General features: G+C 34.2%; 1 non-coding gene across 1 annotated transcript; it reads left to right on the top strand.

Moving 5' to 3' along the window:
• The first annotated feature begins 14,124 nt into the window (after positions 1–14,124).
• Positions 14,125–14,243, top strand: LOC120596395 (5S ribosomal RNA). Its single transcript, XR_005651145.1, has one exon. It is a non-coding gene; the product is annotated as a 5S ribosomal RNA (ribosomal RNA).
• The last annotated feature ends 843 nt before the right edge of the window (positions 14,244–15,086 follow it).

Here is a 15,086-nt window from a genome sequence, read left to right on the forward strand (position 1 = left end):
CAAATGTTTCTGTGAACATTTTGGACAGGACCAAATGTCTGCTAATCAGAAAACTTCTAAACTTGCATCAATGCAACAAATCTACCTCCTTCCTTCTTAACACCTAGGAAATAAGGAGAAAATCATGTATTGTGAAAATTGTGGCCCCCACAAATTTCTGGTTTCTGGCCTCAACTGGACCTACAATATTCACTGGACCCTTGTCTTTGCCCTTCCATCTCATTGGCCTATGTTAGTCATCTCAAATTTTCACGTCTTTCCTTAGGCTGCAGCCCCAGCAGATGATTTCTTCCTAACCACCTCCCTGTTATGTTCTTAGTTGCACTTTCACAGTAAGCTTCTTGAAATGAGATCCTTCCCTCCATTTGTTTTGTTATTGTTCTGGAGAAATCAGTGATCATTTCTTTCCTGGACTATTGCAACTTTCTAGCTGACCACCCTGCCTACAGTCTTGCCTTTACCTATCATCTGCCTTTTATATACAACATCATTCATTCTACTCCCATTTTCATATGCTGGTAACCCCCAAACCATATCTCCTGTCCTAACTTACTTCCTAAACTACAGATACATAATTACAACTACCTTCTGAATATCTCCAAATGGACTTTCAGCAGACTCCATGTGCTTAACATGTCAAAAACTGAATTTTTTAATTTTCTGCCCTGCATCCCACTTCTCCCTTGAACTAAGTTATTGAATCAGTAGTGCAAGTTAGTATCTGTTGCTCATTGTAAGCTCCTTTCTCTTATTCATCAGTCTCCCCAGACATCACATATAACTGATTGCTAAGTTTCATTATTGTACCTTCTAAATATCTCTTGAATCTATCTTCTTCTTCATAATCGTCTTACTCGTTAAGTCTTCATCATTTGGGGTTAGATTTATAAATGTAGTCTACTAACTATTCTTGCTTCCTCAACTTTATTCCCATCAATGTATCTGCCCTAGTGATACCAGAGCAATATTTCTAAAACTTACATACATAATGTAGTATGAAAAGCTGGAATTCCCTAATAAATCTTTTCACTATTCACCATCTAAAAGAAATGAAAAGATGACATAACACTGGGCATTAGGACCTGAAAGTAAACTAATACCAGAATTTGAGAAGAATCCTCACTAAATGCAAAGTCAGTGACACTGCCCATCATATAGAGGAAGGAATATACATTTGTTGAGTTCCTACCATGTATCAAGTAATCTAGTAAGTGCTTTAGATAGGAAACTAATTCATCACAGCTCACGGGATCAGAACTGTACTATCCAGAGGGAGTTCCTATATATCCTAGTTGTAGGTGCAGGTTTTTGAAGTGAGCAGGACTTCTTCACACTTCCACCTCCCAAGCCACTCTTGGGCCCCCCTTTCAACATCTGGTCTAATTCTGTAAACTCTAGGAAACAGAGTAGGGAATAGACATGGGCACAATAGTAATGGTACAATTATTTCTAGAAAGTATACTTCTTACAAGTGAGTCATCACAAGTATAGGTAGAGATAAGATTTGTGGAAGCAAGGTATATTGAAGAATGTACTTATATGCTCAAAATGACATATAACAGGCAGTAGAATATAAAAGTAGATCACACCCTAGATAGCAACATTATATAAACAGTTGCAGATAATGAAAAGTGAGAAAGAACTCTGTGCACTAACCAGCCATTTGAGTCATAAGTCTGAGTAGACTTAACCATCACTAAAGGAGACAGACTCTGAAGCCAAAGGGAAATGCACACACAGTGTGTTGGCAAATCCCAAGAGTGAATAAATAGAAAAATAAATAAAAAGAAAGAGAGAAAGCTGGACTTCTGGAAAAAAAATTAAAAGTAACGACAACCTGAGTAAGGTTACATCAAATTTAAAGAACAATGAAAAAATAGAACTTTCAAAAAAAATAAATTTTAAATGTATATATTAGATATTTTAATTAGAACACAAGAAGTTAGAACATCTATGAAACACAAGAGAAAGCCATAAGGATGAGATGAAAAACCAGCAGAATCACAAAAACATGGAGGCAGGTGAAATAAGAAAGAATTGCTTTCTTAAGCTAAAATGAAATAACAGAATTAAAATCCACATTGGAAAACATAAAAGATGATATTAACACAGTGAGAAATTAAACCAATGATGAAGCGGACATGCTTGAAATATTCTCTCAAAATATTATGGAAAAGAAAAAAAACTATAAGATGGATATGTAGGTAACATATATCTAGATATGTTAACAACAGTTAATAATTACAGAGAATATTTCAAAGCACTTTACATATCCACTAATTCAGCAATCCATCCTCATATTTATAGATATAGAAACTAAAGTAAAAATGACTAGCCTAAAATGACAAAATTAGTAGGAAGAGAGTGAGAATTACAAACAAGGCCATTTGCCATCAAAGTATGATGATACTCATTTTGCTATAATGTCCTGAAAAAAAAAAAGAATATCTAGAAAAAAAGAAATATAAAAAAAAGAGAATGTAATTGATAAAGAATTTGAAAATTACATCAAATATCAGAATAAAATCATAAAAATAAACATAGACTAGACAAAATATTACATAATGACTACAAAGAAAAAGAGGCGACATAGCTTTTTTCTGTAATAATAATAGTCAAAAGAGTTGAGACCAAATTTTTTGACCTAATAATTTAATATTCAGCCAAGTTATAATTAATTTATCTGTAAAGGCAAATGAAGATATTCAAAGGTTCAGAAAAATGCCTTCTTTGCCATATTTATGAAAATAATAAAGACTCAAAAAATGTTTGCACTTTACAGTTACGTAAGAAAAGTAGATTAAAAAATAGGTGTTGTTTAAGCCAGTTTTTGAAAAATATGATTCTTTATAAGTATATTATAGAAAATACTTTAAAAGTTATATACCAAAATGTTAACTAGTATGAAAATTTTTCTCACCTGAATTTGTATTTTTATAGTATGTAATTGCTTCTGTCATAAAAGAATGAAAGTTAAAATAAAAAAAATTCTAGCAACTAAGAAATAATTCAAAAATTCAAACAATAAGTGATATATTAATGAAATGAGGGGAGTGGGCCGGACTCTATCTCAAGCATGAATATGAAAAAAGCATGAAAAAAATAGTTGGATACTAAACATTTTATGCCATAAAACCTAAATGATGATATTGTGTTATGCCATTGATGTGTTATGCAAAGAAAAGTGCCTCAGTAGCTGTAAGGGCTAAAGAAAGTAAAATACTCCCATATAGTTCACCATTCATGTGGGCCCAAATGATATCATAAGGAAAGAATAAAAACAGAAACTTTTAGAAGAAATTTTAGTGGCCATAAACATAGAAAACTATTTTTCCTCCTTACTTAAGGAAATATAAATTAAAACAACAGTGAACTGTTATTTTTCACATATGAGCTTGGCATAAAGTAAAATTTTATATTACCCAGTGCTGCTGAGTTTAAAAATAGTTAAAAATGATCACAGTAAAAATGCATACAGATGATGGGAGATGTAGGATTTTGGAGTAGCTAGTAAAATTCACAATGTGCATAATATTCATCTCTGGCAATCTCACTCAAAGTACTTTTTTATCCCAGAGAAATGTTTGAACATGGGCACATAGAAGCACTTACAAAATATTTATTGCAACATTATCAGTAACAGCAAAATATTGGAAACTTGTAAATGTGAGTTATAAAGGGAGTGGGTTAAATCCATATGGTACATCCATACTATGGAACACTGTGTTTAAAGGAATGAGATAGAACACTATGTCCTGGCATAGAACAATGCTTAAGATTCATAGTTTTGTGAAGAAATCAAATCTCAGGAAAATACATACAAGATTTTTCCACTTACAGAAAAACACAAAACAAAAAAAAAGATACATATTATTATCTGTCCTAAATATATAAAAGTGTCTACTAAAAATCTAGAAAAATAGAGAGAGGGAAATTTATTGAATTCCTACATTTTTATAATTCCATATAAGATTTATTTTAAAACAAATAAACATCTGTCAAAACCCAGATTTCTAAAGAACAGAGGCTAAGGTAAAGCTTGGAAATTAATGTCTTTCTGGAGGAAAGAGTGTAATTAGTGGCTGCAAAACTGAGAGAAACCAGAAAATGAGGCAGAGCAGCAAGGAAAGCAGAAACAACATGGGGCAGTATGGAGGCTCAAAGCTTCCTGGGAAACCATAGCTGAGGATATTTCTTGGCAGGCCACGTGAAACAGCTGCACCTTGGAACAGTTGGGTGGGATGGGGAATGACTAGAGAATCAACTCTCTCTCTCTCTCTCTCTCTCTCTCATCAATTATTCCTCATTGGTCAACTGTTTTCCTCACAAGTTATCCCCCCAGAATTTCTGGGTTGAATTAGTCGCCACATCTGAAGAGCCTTTGAGAAAGGCACATCTCATGCCCAATGTTCAGTGCTCATCTGAACACAGAAACGGCTGGAAGAGACAACTATCATCCATTTAGCTGAGTTGAGCCTGGTTTAGATGCTGCTGCAGGTCTCCCTTCAACAGGTGCAATAAAGCCTGATTTCTTGCCAGGTGTACCTGACACAGCAAGTGGTATTTGAGGATGAAGTAACTCCACAGTATGTTGGCCAAAGATCTCCACTGAGCAAGTGGCCAAGACCCCAAGAAGCAGGTGGGGCCAAGCAAATGTTTAGTTCTACCACAGGTATGTTAAATTATGCAAATACACTAATTATACAACTAAAAATGAATAACTACATAAGTTATTAATATATTTTTACTTTCAATAATAAGGAACATAAGAAAACTAAAGTGCTTTTGAAAGAATTTTAATTCTACTAGTTAACCACTATCTTCTTGTTAACCACAAGACGCTTACTTTCTAAATTCCTAGACAAGTAAAAAACAAAAATATGATTTATAACAGAAATAAAAGGAGACACTAATGAAGCAAAGAAATTAGAAACCATAAAACAAAATACTGAAAAAGTATTTAAATTATGCTAAATGGTTAACTCCCCTACAGGAGGCAAGTATACATAGTATTAAATCAAACAAACCAACTAATATTCAAATACTTATTGGCAAAACATTCCGGCAATTTGGAGGCCTCTCAGTGCACACACTAAGATATTACCATATCTAATGGAAGCATCTCCAGCTGTAAATAGAAACAGAGCTCAAAGAACTGTAAATGAATATAGATGAATATTTGTGAATATTCATAGAGTCTCTGCATAAAATCTGATGTCCAGAGCTGAGCAATTTAGCAGTGTGCATCTAAATGCTTCATTAAATTATTTTTAATGGCATCTATGTTACACATAGCAGTAGAAATACTACTCTATTTTCTTGTTTTCTAGTATGGACAACAAAGTATCAGTTTTCTCAATCATGGAAACGACAGTGGCATTGAAATTTTTTTGGTGGGGTGGGGAGAGGAAAAGTGGAGAAGAATGTGAATTCTTAAGCTTATAAAGAAGCTCCATTGAGAGATTTACTTCCCAATTTTTTTTTCTTTTTGCATTTTAAAAATCTTGGCACAAGACTGAACAGAAGTATTAATGCAACAAGAGAAATCACTAGTAATAATTCAGTTAAGACTTTTGAGAGAGTTCATTATGACTTCCTTATTTCTGAGCCTCTGCTCCAACATAGCTATTTTCCTTATAAACCTTTGTAATATTTTTCTTTATTATTATAAATGAAAGTAACTTTTATTTCCTCTCTAGTTCAAGGAACTTCAGTGGGATTTCCAGTCATACCTAAATGTTTGAGAGAATTTTTGCACTATAGAAATGGACATATGTCCTCAAAGTCCTTACCATTAATCCTTAGGAAATTAAGCAGTTAAAAGGAAGATATTTATTTAATTTTTCTGTTCCTTCATGTCTATCCTTGATATGCTTGATGTGAACTCAGAAACATATAAAATATAAAGAATAAAAACCATATATTCAAGGTAAAAACAGGAAAGACTACTAGGAACCTTTTCATGGCTATAAGTGGCCCACAGGTTATTATGGAGACTACTCTTCTAGCACTAATTTTTTTCCAGAGAATGATCTTGACACTAGCCTTATACGTCTTCGTAAAAAACACAATAGCAATGACATGTTCAGCTCTAGATTTAAAAAATGTATGGCATTAATGCTTTATTCCAAGATATTCAAGTACCAGCATTATTAGATGTTCATTTTAGGAGCTTCAAAAAAGATTTGAGTTCAGTATACATCAACACATCAATTCATAAATTAATCCACGCTTTCCAGCTTTTAAAAGAATGAGAAATGAACAAAAAAGGAAAAAAGGAAGGAGAAAAGGATGGAAGAAAGGAAGGGAGGGAGGCAAGAAGGGAGGGAAGGAAGGAGGAAGATGATACAATCTAAATTCCTGAAATATTGAGTTTGTCAATTCCATGATAATCTCATAAAATTTATGTTCCCTTTATCGATATTGCCATATATATGTTATACTTCACCACCACTTATCATTATCGATAGCATAAAAAGACAGCCTGAAACTGAAGTTGGCTCTGAAGCCAAAAGAAAAGAATGGTAACAACCACAGTATAAGGGCAGACAGCCAACTGCTCCTTAGCAGAGTCACAATGGCTTTAACATTCAAAATATTCCTCTATAATTTAAAGATACACCTCAAACTGTAAAAAAAAATTATCAAAGAAGATACGGAAACTAAGAATCTAAAATGATGCTAGCGTGGATAATTAGCATGGATGATGCTAATTATCTCAATGATAAAATTCTGTTCAAAGTTTTATTGTAAAGGATAAAAATACAGTTTGTTTTGTTACATCAATAGTTTGATTTTATATGAAAACATCCTCATTCTACAATGAAGACCTTAGAAATTAACCTGGAAAATATGTTATTACAAAGTATCTGCAGTCTATGTTTCTGCTAGATATTGTAAACTTCCACTCTGCTCAGTTTAATGGAACTCCAGAAAAAGCACTTGAACAGAATTCAAGGTGCAGAACTAAGTAATTACCAGGCCTCCGTGAACTCCTCCTAGAGCTCATTCTTGCCAATGACATGTATTTCTCTCTAATACTATATTTCTATCTGGCCTTTAATATCAATCTTTATGATACTTTCTGACTCTGCAATTGGTCAATGACCCTACTCTGTTATACCATCATTAATATTATAATTTCAGATATATTTCACATGGAGAGTGTCTTCTCACCCCAGTCATCACAGCAGTCCAGAGGAGGCACAAAGTGGTTTGGGAGAGAAAAATTAAGCAATCTGTCTAGAGCTCTGCCTTCACCCTGAGCTGCGCTGAGTGGTGAGGAGACTATACCTGGGTGGGAGAGATTTAACATGGGGTAGAAGAAATAACACTCCACCCATACCCACTGGTAAAACCACATATGCTCATAGCATGCTAATATAAAGAACATGATGATGCACAAGGCCCTCCTATCCAAAAATTTCAATCCACAGCTTGATATTTTATTATCAGGGATTTATGCCTCTACAGTTACCAAAGGAAGGGATCACACAGTATAAGCTGATATCCAAAATAAATGAAATGTAAGCCTCTTGAAGAAAGAAATACAGAAAAGCTAAACTACAGGATGAAAAGTTTGTGATGAAAAAAGGCCACTGAGAAGATAGGTAAATGTAAGTTTAAAGAGAGAAAAATATATATATATATATATTTTTTTATATTATATATATATAATATATATATATATATATATATTTTTTTTTTCCCTCCCTAGATGAAACTTTTTTCCCTAGACAAAACTCCATACCCTGGTCAAGGAAGAGGAGTAGTGAGAATCCAAGCAAATAAAATAATACAATAAAATATGCATAGGACATCTAATATATAAATACCTTGTTATAGCTGTGGGCTGTAAGGAAAGAATGAAATGTAGAAATGAAAGTAGGAAGATAGGAAAGAGACATATTAACAGAAATCAAAGTTACAACAGTAACTAAGAAATTGTGAAGCAAAATCCTATTACACATCTTGTACTAAATGTGAGAATTTTTACTTCTATGTCTGGTTCTATCTGCAGATTTGAACCTGTAGTGATATGGAAATAAATTGGTACTTGATGAGAAAAATGCTGGCTACTTCTATCTCCAAGTGCTACATTTACAGATTAACTGTGCAAAAATTTTATGCAAATCTTGAAAAACATTCACTCAAAAACTACTTTGAGTAGATACCAACTTATAGTTACCAGAGAGCAAAATTGAAGCTGTATGATTTCTTAGAAATAAACATGTAAGGTACAAAAGAAAAACATAAACAATATATTTTTTTTTCATTCAATTCCTAAAGAGAAAACTTCCTAAAATTATTTCCTCACAAACACAGGAGCAGTCTCAGCATTCAAGTATGAAGCCTGAAGTACTGCTAGCTAGTAATACTAAAATAGACTCTGCCTAAATAAGTTTTCATAAACTAGGTACTCTTTTCTAATATGTTCTTTTATTCATTGTGTCAGCAATTTTTTGTTGAGCATCTCCTAGAGCAAACCAATTTACTTAAAACGAAGAATGTAAAGTTTAGATTACTTGATCCCTACACTTAAGGAGCTTGAAGATTGTCGAAGAGGTAAGACATGTCTAGAAAACAACTATAATGTAAGGTAGAAAACGATAATGACAAAAGAAAAATTAAAGCAAAATGACAGGAAAGTTCGAAGAAAGCAGAAGTCATTCCCATAGCGATGGGAGAGACAAGATGGTTTTTATGGAGTGCACACTAGCAGAGTAAGGTCTTGACGAACATGTAGAATTTCTGTAATTGCAGATAGAAGTCAAAGAAATTTCAAGTTAAATAAATAGTTCAATAAAAGGAGCAAACGTGAAAAAGCAGTCCAGTTGTGTATGTTTAGTAATGGTGTAAATACGTTTAAAACAAAATGTTAGACCCATGATTTTCTAGGAGCTAGTGGCTTATTTTCAGACTTTCAAGACGAACTTTTATATAAACCATAAACTATCCTCTGTTGAAATAACATCATAAAATTTAGATCTGTGACTTTCTAGCTCAACCATCTATTTTAGCAGAATTGAAAAAACTGAATTTCAAAGGGGATAAATGGCATTTCCAAGTTCATAAAGCTAATTACTAGTAGCATTGAGACCCATATAGAAGTTTATTATTCTAGTCTGAGAGGAAGGATTTTCCCTGGTCCATAAATACTCTCTTCCTCCACATCCTACCTCTCACTCTGTCCCCATTCACGCCAAAATATGCATCGGTTCACAGGTAACCCAAGCAATCTGTGACCAAGGGGGAGGTTATTTTCTCTGGAAGATGCTAATTGGTTCGCATAGGGAGTCAGTTTCTACCTTGGCCTCATTAGCCCCAGTTTTTAACCAAATCCTGTACTGGACTCTTATTAAGAGGGTCAAAACAGTATTGTCACCAAGAAAAAAAATTTCTAAAAGAACCAATAGCAGTTGAAATGCATTAAACATAACTTTCTTAGATTTGACTCCCTCTAGAGTATGCTGGAGGAAAAGACTTGACCCAGTGCTTTCTCAACACACCCTTTAAAACATGGAAATGTTTGTAATGTATATAATGGAAAGTGCTTGCTACAATACTACTCCCCACACAGAAAATCTACAGCTTTTCTTAAAAAAAAAAAAAAATAGCAAAATCATTTCGGTCTTTCTTAACTTTTTAAGAACAAAGTTGAAATGTTTTTGTTCAGTAAACTACAAAGTTATATCTCTAACTCATTTCTACAGATATCGGGACAAGAGATCCCTAAAGTCAAGTCATCAAATACTGGATCTATGATTTAAATTGTTAAAGTTCCAAATTCACAGCAATAGCTTTAGTATAAGGCAGGTAGTGTTTTTTAAAAAAACAAGCGTTTAATAAATGCTATCAAATAAACCTATCGCGAAGGTTTTTTTACAATTTTTTATTTTTTATTTTTAAAATTTAAAGTTCACTGACCAAATTTAGTTAGATTCATCTTTTCATATATATAATGAAAATACATTCATTTTTAAATATACAAATGTAATATGTTCCTTTATGGCAAGATACACGTTATTTGTTCTATATCGCAAAAAGGGATTTAATTCTCCTAAAATCTTAACACAAATATATTTAAGAGAGTCTTACACATGGTTTGCATTCTCAATCTCAGGTAGACTTATTCAATATAAAAATTTTCCTGAGATCACTGAAAAATTAAGTACCATACATCAATAATAATAGAAGTATTTATGAAATCTCTCATTGGAATAATACCCATGCTGAGATAATCAAATAATACAAGATCTTTTTTGTCCTTTTCCAGACTAGCAGGGAAGCTATATAAAGTATATATATATTATAAATGTACATATGTATACATACCTAGATATGTAGTTATGGATATAGATATATATTTTAGTGAGCTTCTGCTATCCTACGTTAGGTAGACCCTATTACAAGTGTTATTTTAGCACCTACAACCTAAAATTTAGATATTGTATATCTAGAAACTTGAAAATAATATGGAAGAAGAAACCATAAATCTTAATTTGAAGATACCTTAACACTCATCCGAATTTATACAGGAAGTCTACTCTGCAGAAAAATATTCCATTTAAGGCAGCTCTCATGGTCCAAAATGACCCCTTATGTCATTTTCTCTCAGTGATACTTCTCCCAGTAAAAAAGCTCTCATTAGGCTTTGGCTCTCAGCTATTAGTTGATTAGAAAAGTACTTTGGCTTGTCTCCTAATATTAATAATTAACTTGATTGATTAATATAAATTAAAGGGGCAGAGGAAAGTCATGCTGGTGGGAATCTGTAACAGATTGGTTATTTATTTGAACACTGGTGCATTAAGAGTTCATTTCCATGAATACTGTAAAACAGATCATTGCTCACTTTCTTCACTATTCAGAAAAAAAAAAAAACTAGTTTATCGCAAGTTGCAAAATGTGGTGACTAATCCTTATTACGTTGTATCTTACACAGTCACGGAATGGCCCAATGTCAATAGACCATTTCCCGTTCCACAGACTGGATTCACTTCACTTTCGGTTTATTTAAGTGACACTTGTTTGAAATTCTGGGCGCTTCTCATCCCTTTGAGTCACACACTGAGTCTGGGAACCTCTGCTCCGGCACTTTTAGCACCTCATTAATTACGAACTGTGGCAAAGTCCTGCTGTTTTCCAACTCCTCTGCCTTCCTTGGGAAATCACAACTCCTTGCTAGAACGAGGAGGCAGGACGATAAGTTACTCGCCAAATGTCCGGTTTGCGTGCGTATTATAAAAATTAATTATCTTAGGTCTTGTAATTTCCCTAGATACTCAAACTTGATAAAATAATCCGTCGTGTCTCTGAAATACCTTTAAGTTTAGCACCAAGGGAAATACAGGAAACATTTGCATTCAGCTAATATTTGGAGAAGTCAAATTATTGTTAAAGTTATAAGTGAAATAGGTGATGAAATAGAAAACAGTCTCCTAGTTTACACAGGCACCTTTCAGAGGGAGACACCAAAGCACAACACCCAAAGGCAAACGGCACTCTCAGCCTCCTTAGCACTTACTGTCTGAACCTCCCATTTGGCTCTCAATATATGCTCTGCTCCACTGTTGTTTATTTTTTGTGTTTATAAGTTCCGACCTACCCCCACAATGAATTTCATGCCCTCCAAAGACAGGGGATGTATCCTTTAAGATTTTTTTTCACTTGAGCACCTAGCGGAGTGCTCCATACATCTCTATACGTAGATGTTTGAAATACATGATTTCCTACTACGAAATATAACAAATAAAAGTACAAATAATTCTATAAACCAATATAAGGCCTTAAAAGAACCAGGTCTTAAATGACAACTATCATGATTTTATAAAGAATTAGTCGTCAAACTGACCTGGTGTTCTATGTCAAGATGGTAGATATATGAACAGATCCACACTAATATTAGAAATTTATTGTTACCCTTTGTATCATATTTACCAGTAAAGAGACTACACATTTTTGAAATTGGTATTTCTTAATCTAGGGGTTAAAAAAGAATAAAAGGAACCCAAAGGATAGCTACCCACAATCTTGAAGAATAATTACTCATTCCCTTCATACTGAACCCTAAGACTCAATCAAGTTAACTATTCTGATTTGCTCTCTCTCACTCTAAAAACTTTTGGTTATCTTTTCTGAAATGTTCCCTTTCAGCACCAGCCCTTCCCCAAAGAGATTTAGAAGTGTTCAGAATCATTCACTGATCTAGGTGTAGCAATGGCTCTTGATAAAGATAAAGGGATGCAGGCTAATTCGAGCCCCACCCCCACCTCAACTCTCACCCTATCAGGTATTTTGAACTTATTCTACATTCTCTCCTTTCCATGTTTACCTCTCTGTTTTGTGAGTCACACCCTCTCCTCACCTGGTAAAAGAATATAAGGGCACTGAGACAAAAATAAGCCCCCACAAGGTCACCAGATGAAAGGACCGGCACATTATAGAATTACCAGTGTTTCCTGGGCTACCTTGTTAATAAATGGCACCTGGGTTACTTGTTAAATATACAGATAAACAGGTATCTCCCCAGGAAATTGACTTCTGACTCAGTAGGTCCTAAACCTAGAATCTGGAATCTATTTTGTTAACAAAGGTTCTAAGTGATTCTTATCTTTAGGTACATTTGGAAAAGAGCAGAGCAGTGTGTTCAACCCTGATGGCACACCAGAACATCCTGGGAAGTATGTAAATCATACAAATGCCACAATCAACAGATTCTGATTTAATTGTGTTGAAATAGAGCCTATTCATCAGTATTTTTAAAAACTCCCTCAAATGATTAGTGTATCATTAAAGAAACTTCTCAAACTTTAATGTGAGTACAAATCACATGGGAGAATGGTTCAGATGATTCAGCAGATTGTGATTCAACAGGTCAAGGGTGGGGCCTTAGCCTCTGCTTTTCTAACAAGGTATTCTAAGGGCTACTGCTCTGAGGACCACAGGTGAGCGGCAAGGCCTATTAAACTGATGTCTTTGGGAATGAGGCCAGAGCTAGAGCTAGTGCTCACTCACTTGCCTTTCCTTTCCCTCTCCCCAAGACATATTATTTATATATTTTAGATTCCGGTGGTAAGTAAGACAAAAAGCATGGAAGAGAAGATTGAGAATAACCTGCTAAACTAGGTGAAAGAACTATTAGGTTAATGAATGTGACAACATACAACAGTGCTTTGCCTAGGGCCTGACATGTGAAGGCTCAGAAATTGCTGCTGGATGTGAATCTGAACATTCGGAGGGGGCATATGCACAGAATGGGCCATTTAGTTGGTCTTAAAGGAAGGACAGAGAAAAAAATTTGAGCCTAAGTCTTTTCTTTGAATAAGAAGTAACTTCAGCATCTGAACTGTCCTTCCTCAAATCTTCATCAAAAATCTAGCTTAGCACTCGAGTCTTCAAAGACTGGCACCTTGACTGAACTAAACTAGTTCTGCTCACTTCTTCGTAGTTTAAAGAGAAAACTTTTTCTAGGTATAAGAAAGTATATATATCATAACACTTTCATTGTTTATATACTTCTTCATATTTTCTTCACTACTAAATTATGAGCTCCTGGAGACCTGTGTCCTTCATTTCTTTCATGTTACTCTCACGATATTTAATAAATTTATTTTTATTGCCCACATAGTGGACACTCAGCACTTTCACTAATAGGCAGTGTGGAAGAAGAATCCAGTGATTTTCATACATTGCAGTAATGTGAAAATAAATAAATTTCAGCAATACTAGTATAGGATAATATATGAAATAAACACATTGCCTTGTTTTTTTAAGCAGTTTGTAATTTTACTTCTTAAGTATGACTGGAAAATAAAATAGCCACTGCAGTAGCAAATTCATATTTGAGTGCTGTATTATAAAAAGATGTGGGCTTCAGTTAAGAAAGTAAATGCAGAAATATTAAATCTTTCTTCTATTATATTCATGTTACCTGACACTAGATTTTGCAAATACAAGTATATGAAAGTCAATGAAAATTATTAAAAGAACCAGAATTACAGTGCTTAAGCCAAGAAAACATATACATTCATAATTATTTTAAACTATATAAAGGTTTCTTTGCTTGAAAATAGTAGTGAGGATCAAGGACAATGCCCAGAAAAGGTACTAAAGAAATGCTGAGTCTACAGCTATGCCACCCTGAACATGCCAGATCTCATCTGATCTCAGAAACTAAGCAGGGTTGGGCCTGGTTAGTACCTGGATGGGAGACCATCTAGGAATACCAGGTGCTGTAGGTATTTTAAAAAAAAAAGAAAAAGAAAAGAAATGCTGAATAAGTGAGTGAATGAATGAATGAACTGGTGAATGAATGAACTGTTCTCAGATTCCATTGATATGAAACAAAAGAATATGGATTTCTACAGTAGCATGGGTGATGAAACACTGGATGCTAAGTGAAATAGCACTCAGAATATTGATGTAGTCAAAAGTATCCTAATAATGAGAGGGAGTGATCTTTAGTCTCAGCTTTGCCAGTATGGCCTTAGGCAAGCCATTTAATCTTTCAAGTCCCAGCTTCCTTATCTACAAAATAAAATAATATGTCCTAGATGATCTCTAAGAGTCCTTCCAGTTCTAGAATTCTATGAATTTTGCAGGTCAAATTAAACTAGAACTTTTATTAAGAATCAGAAGTTTTACCAATTTCCAGGCAAAGATTCCAATTTGCTTTTGAAATTTCAGTTCAGTACAGAGACCTTATGCTGGTATAACTTGCCATTAGAGAGAAATGAAATTTGTTCTGTATTTTTAAAAGCTGGCGCAAAAAAAAAAGGAAATTTCCTCCCCGTATACACTTTTGTCTCTCAAGGATTCTTTAAATGTGTTCCTACCTCAGGTTCATGTGGAAACAGCTTTCCTTTTTGTACTCCTGCTCCCCTAGACTGGCAGTAACAGCATAAAGCACTGTGTGTGTAGGATCCTGGGCTTAGTGATTCAGAGCCCACGATCACAGAGATAATGCGCACTTCAGAGGGAAGGAGTTATGGCACAAGACTGAAATATTTGCTAAGTGTGAAAGATTGATTGGCTTATCTACCGAACCTTTCAAGTTCTCCAAAACCTATATGTTTCCACTGGGA

This window comes from Pteropus medius, unplaced genomic scaffold, assembly GCF_902729225.1.
Source record: "Pteropus medius unplaced genomic scaffold, Ma_sr-lr_union100, whole genome shotgun sequence".
Lineage (NCBI taxonomy): Eukaryota > Metazoa > Chordata > Mammalia > Chiroptera > Pteropodidae > Pteropus > Pteropus medius.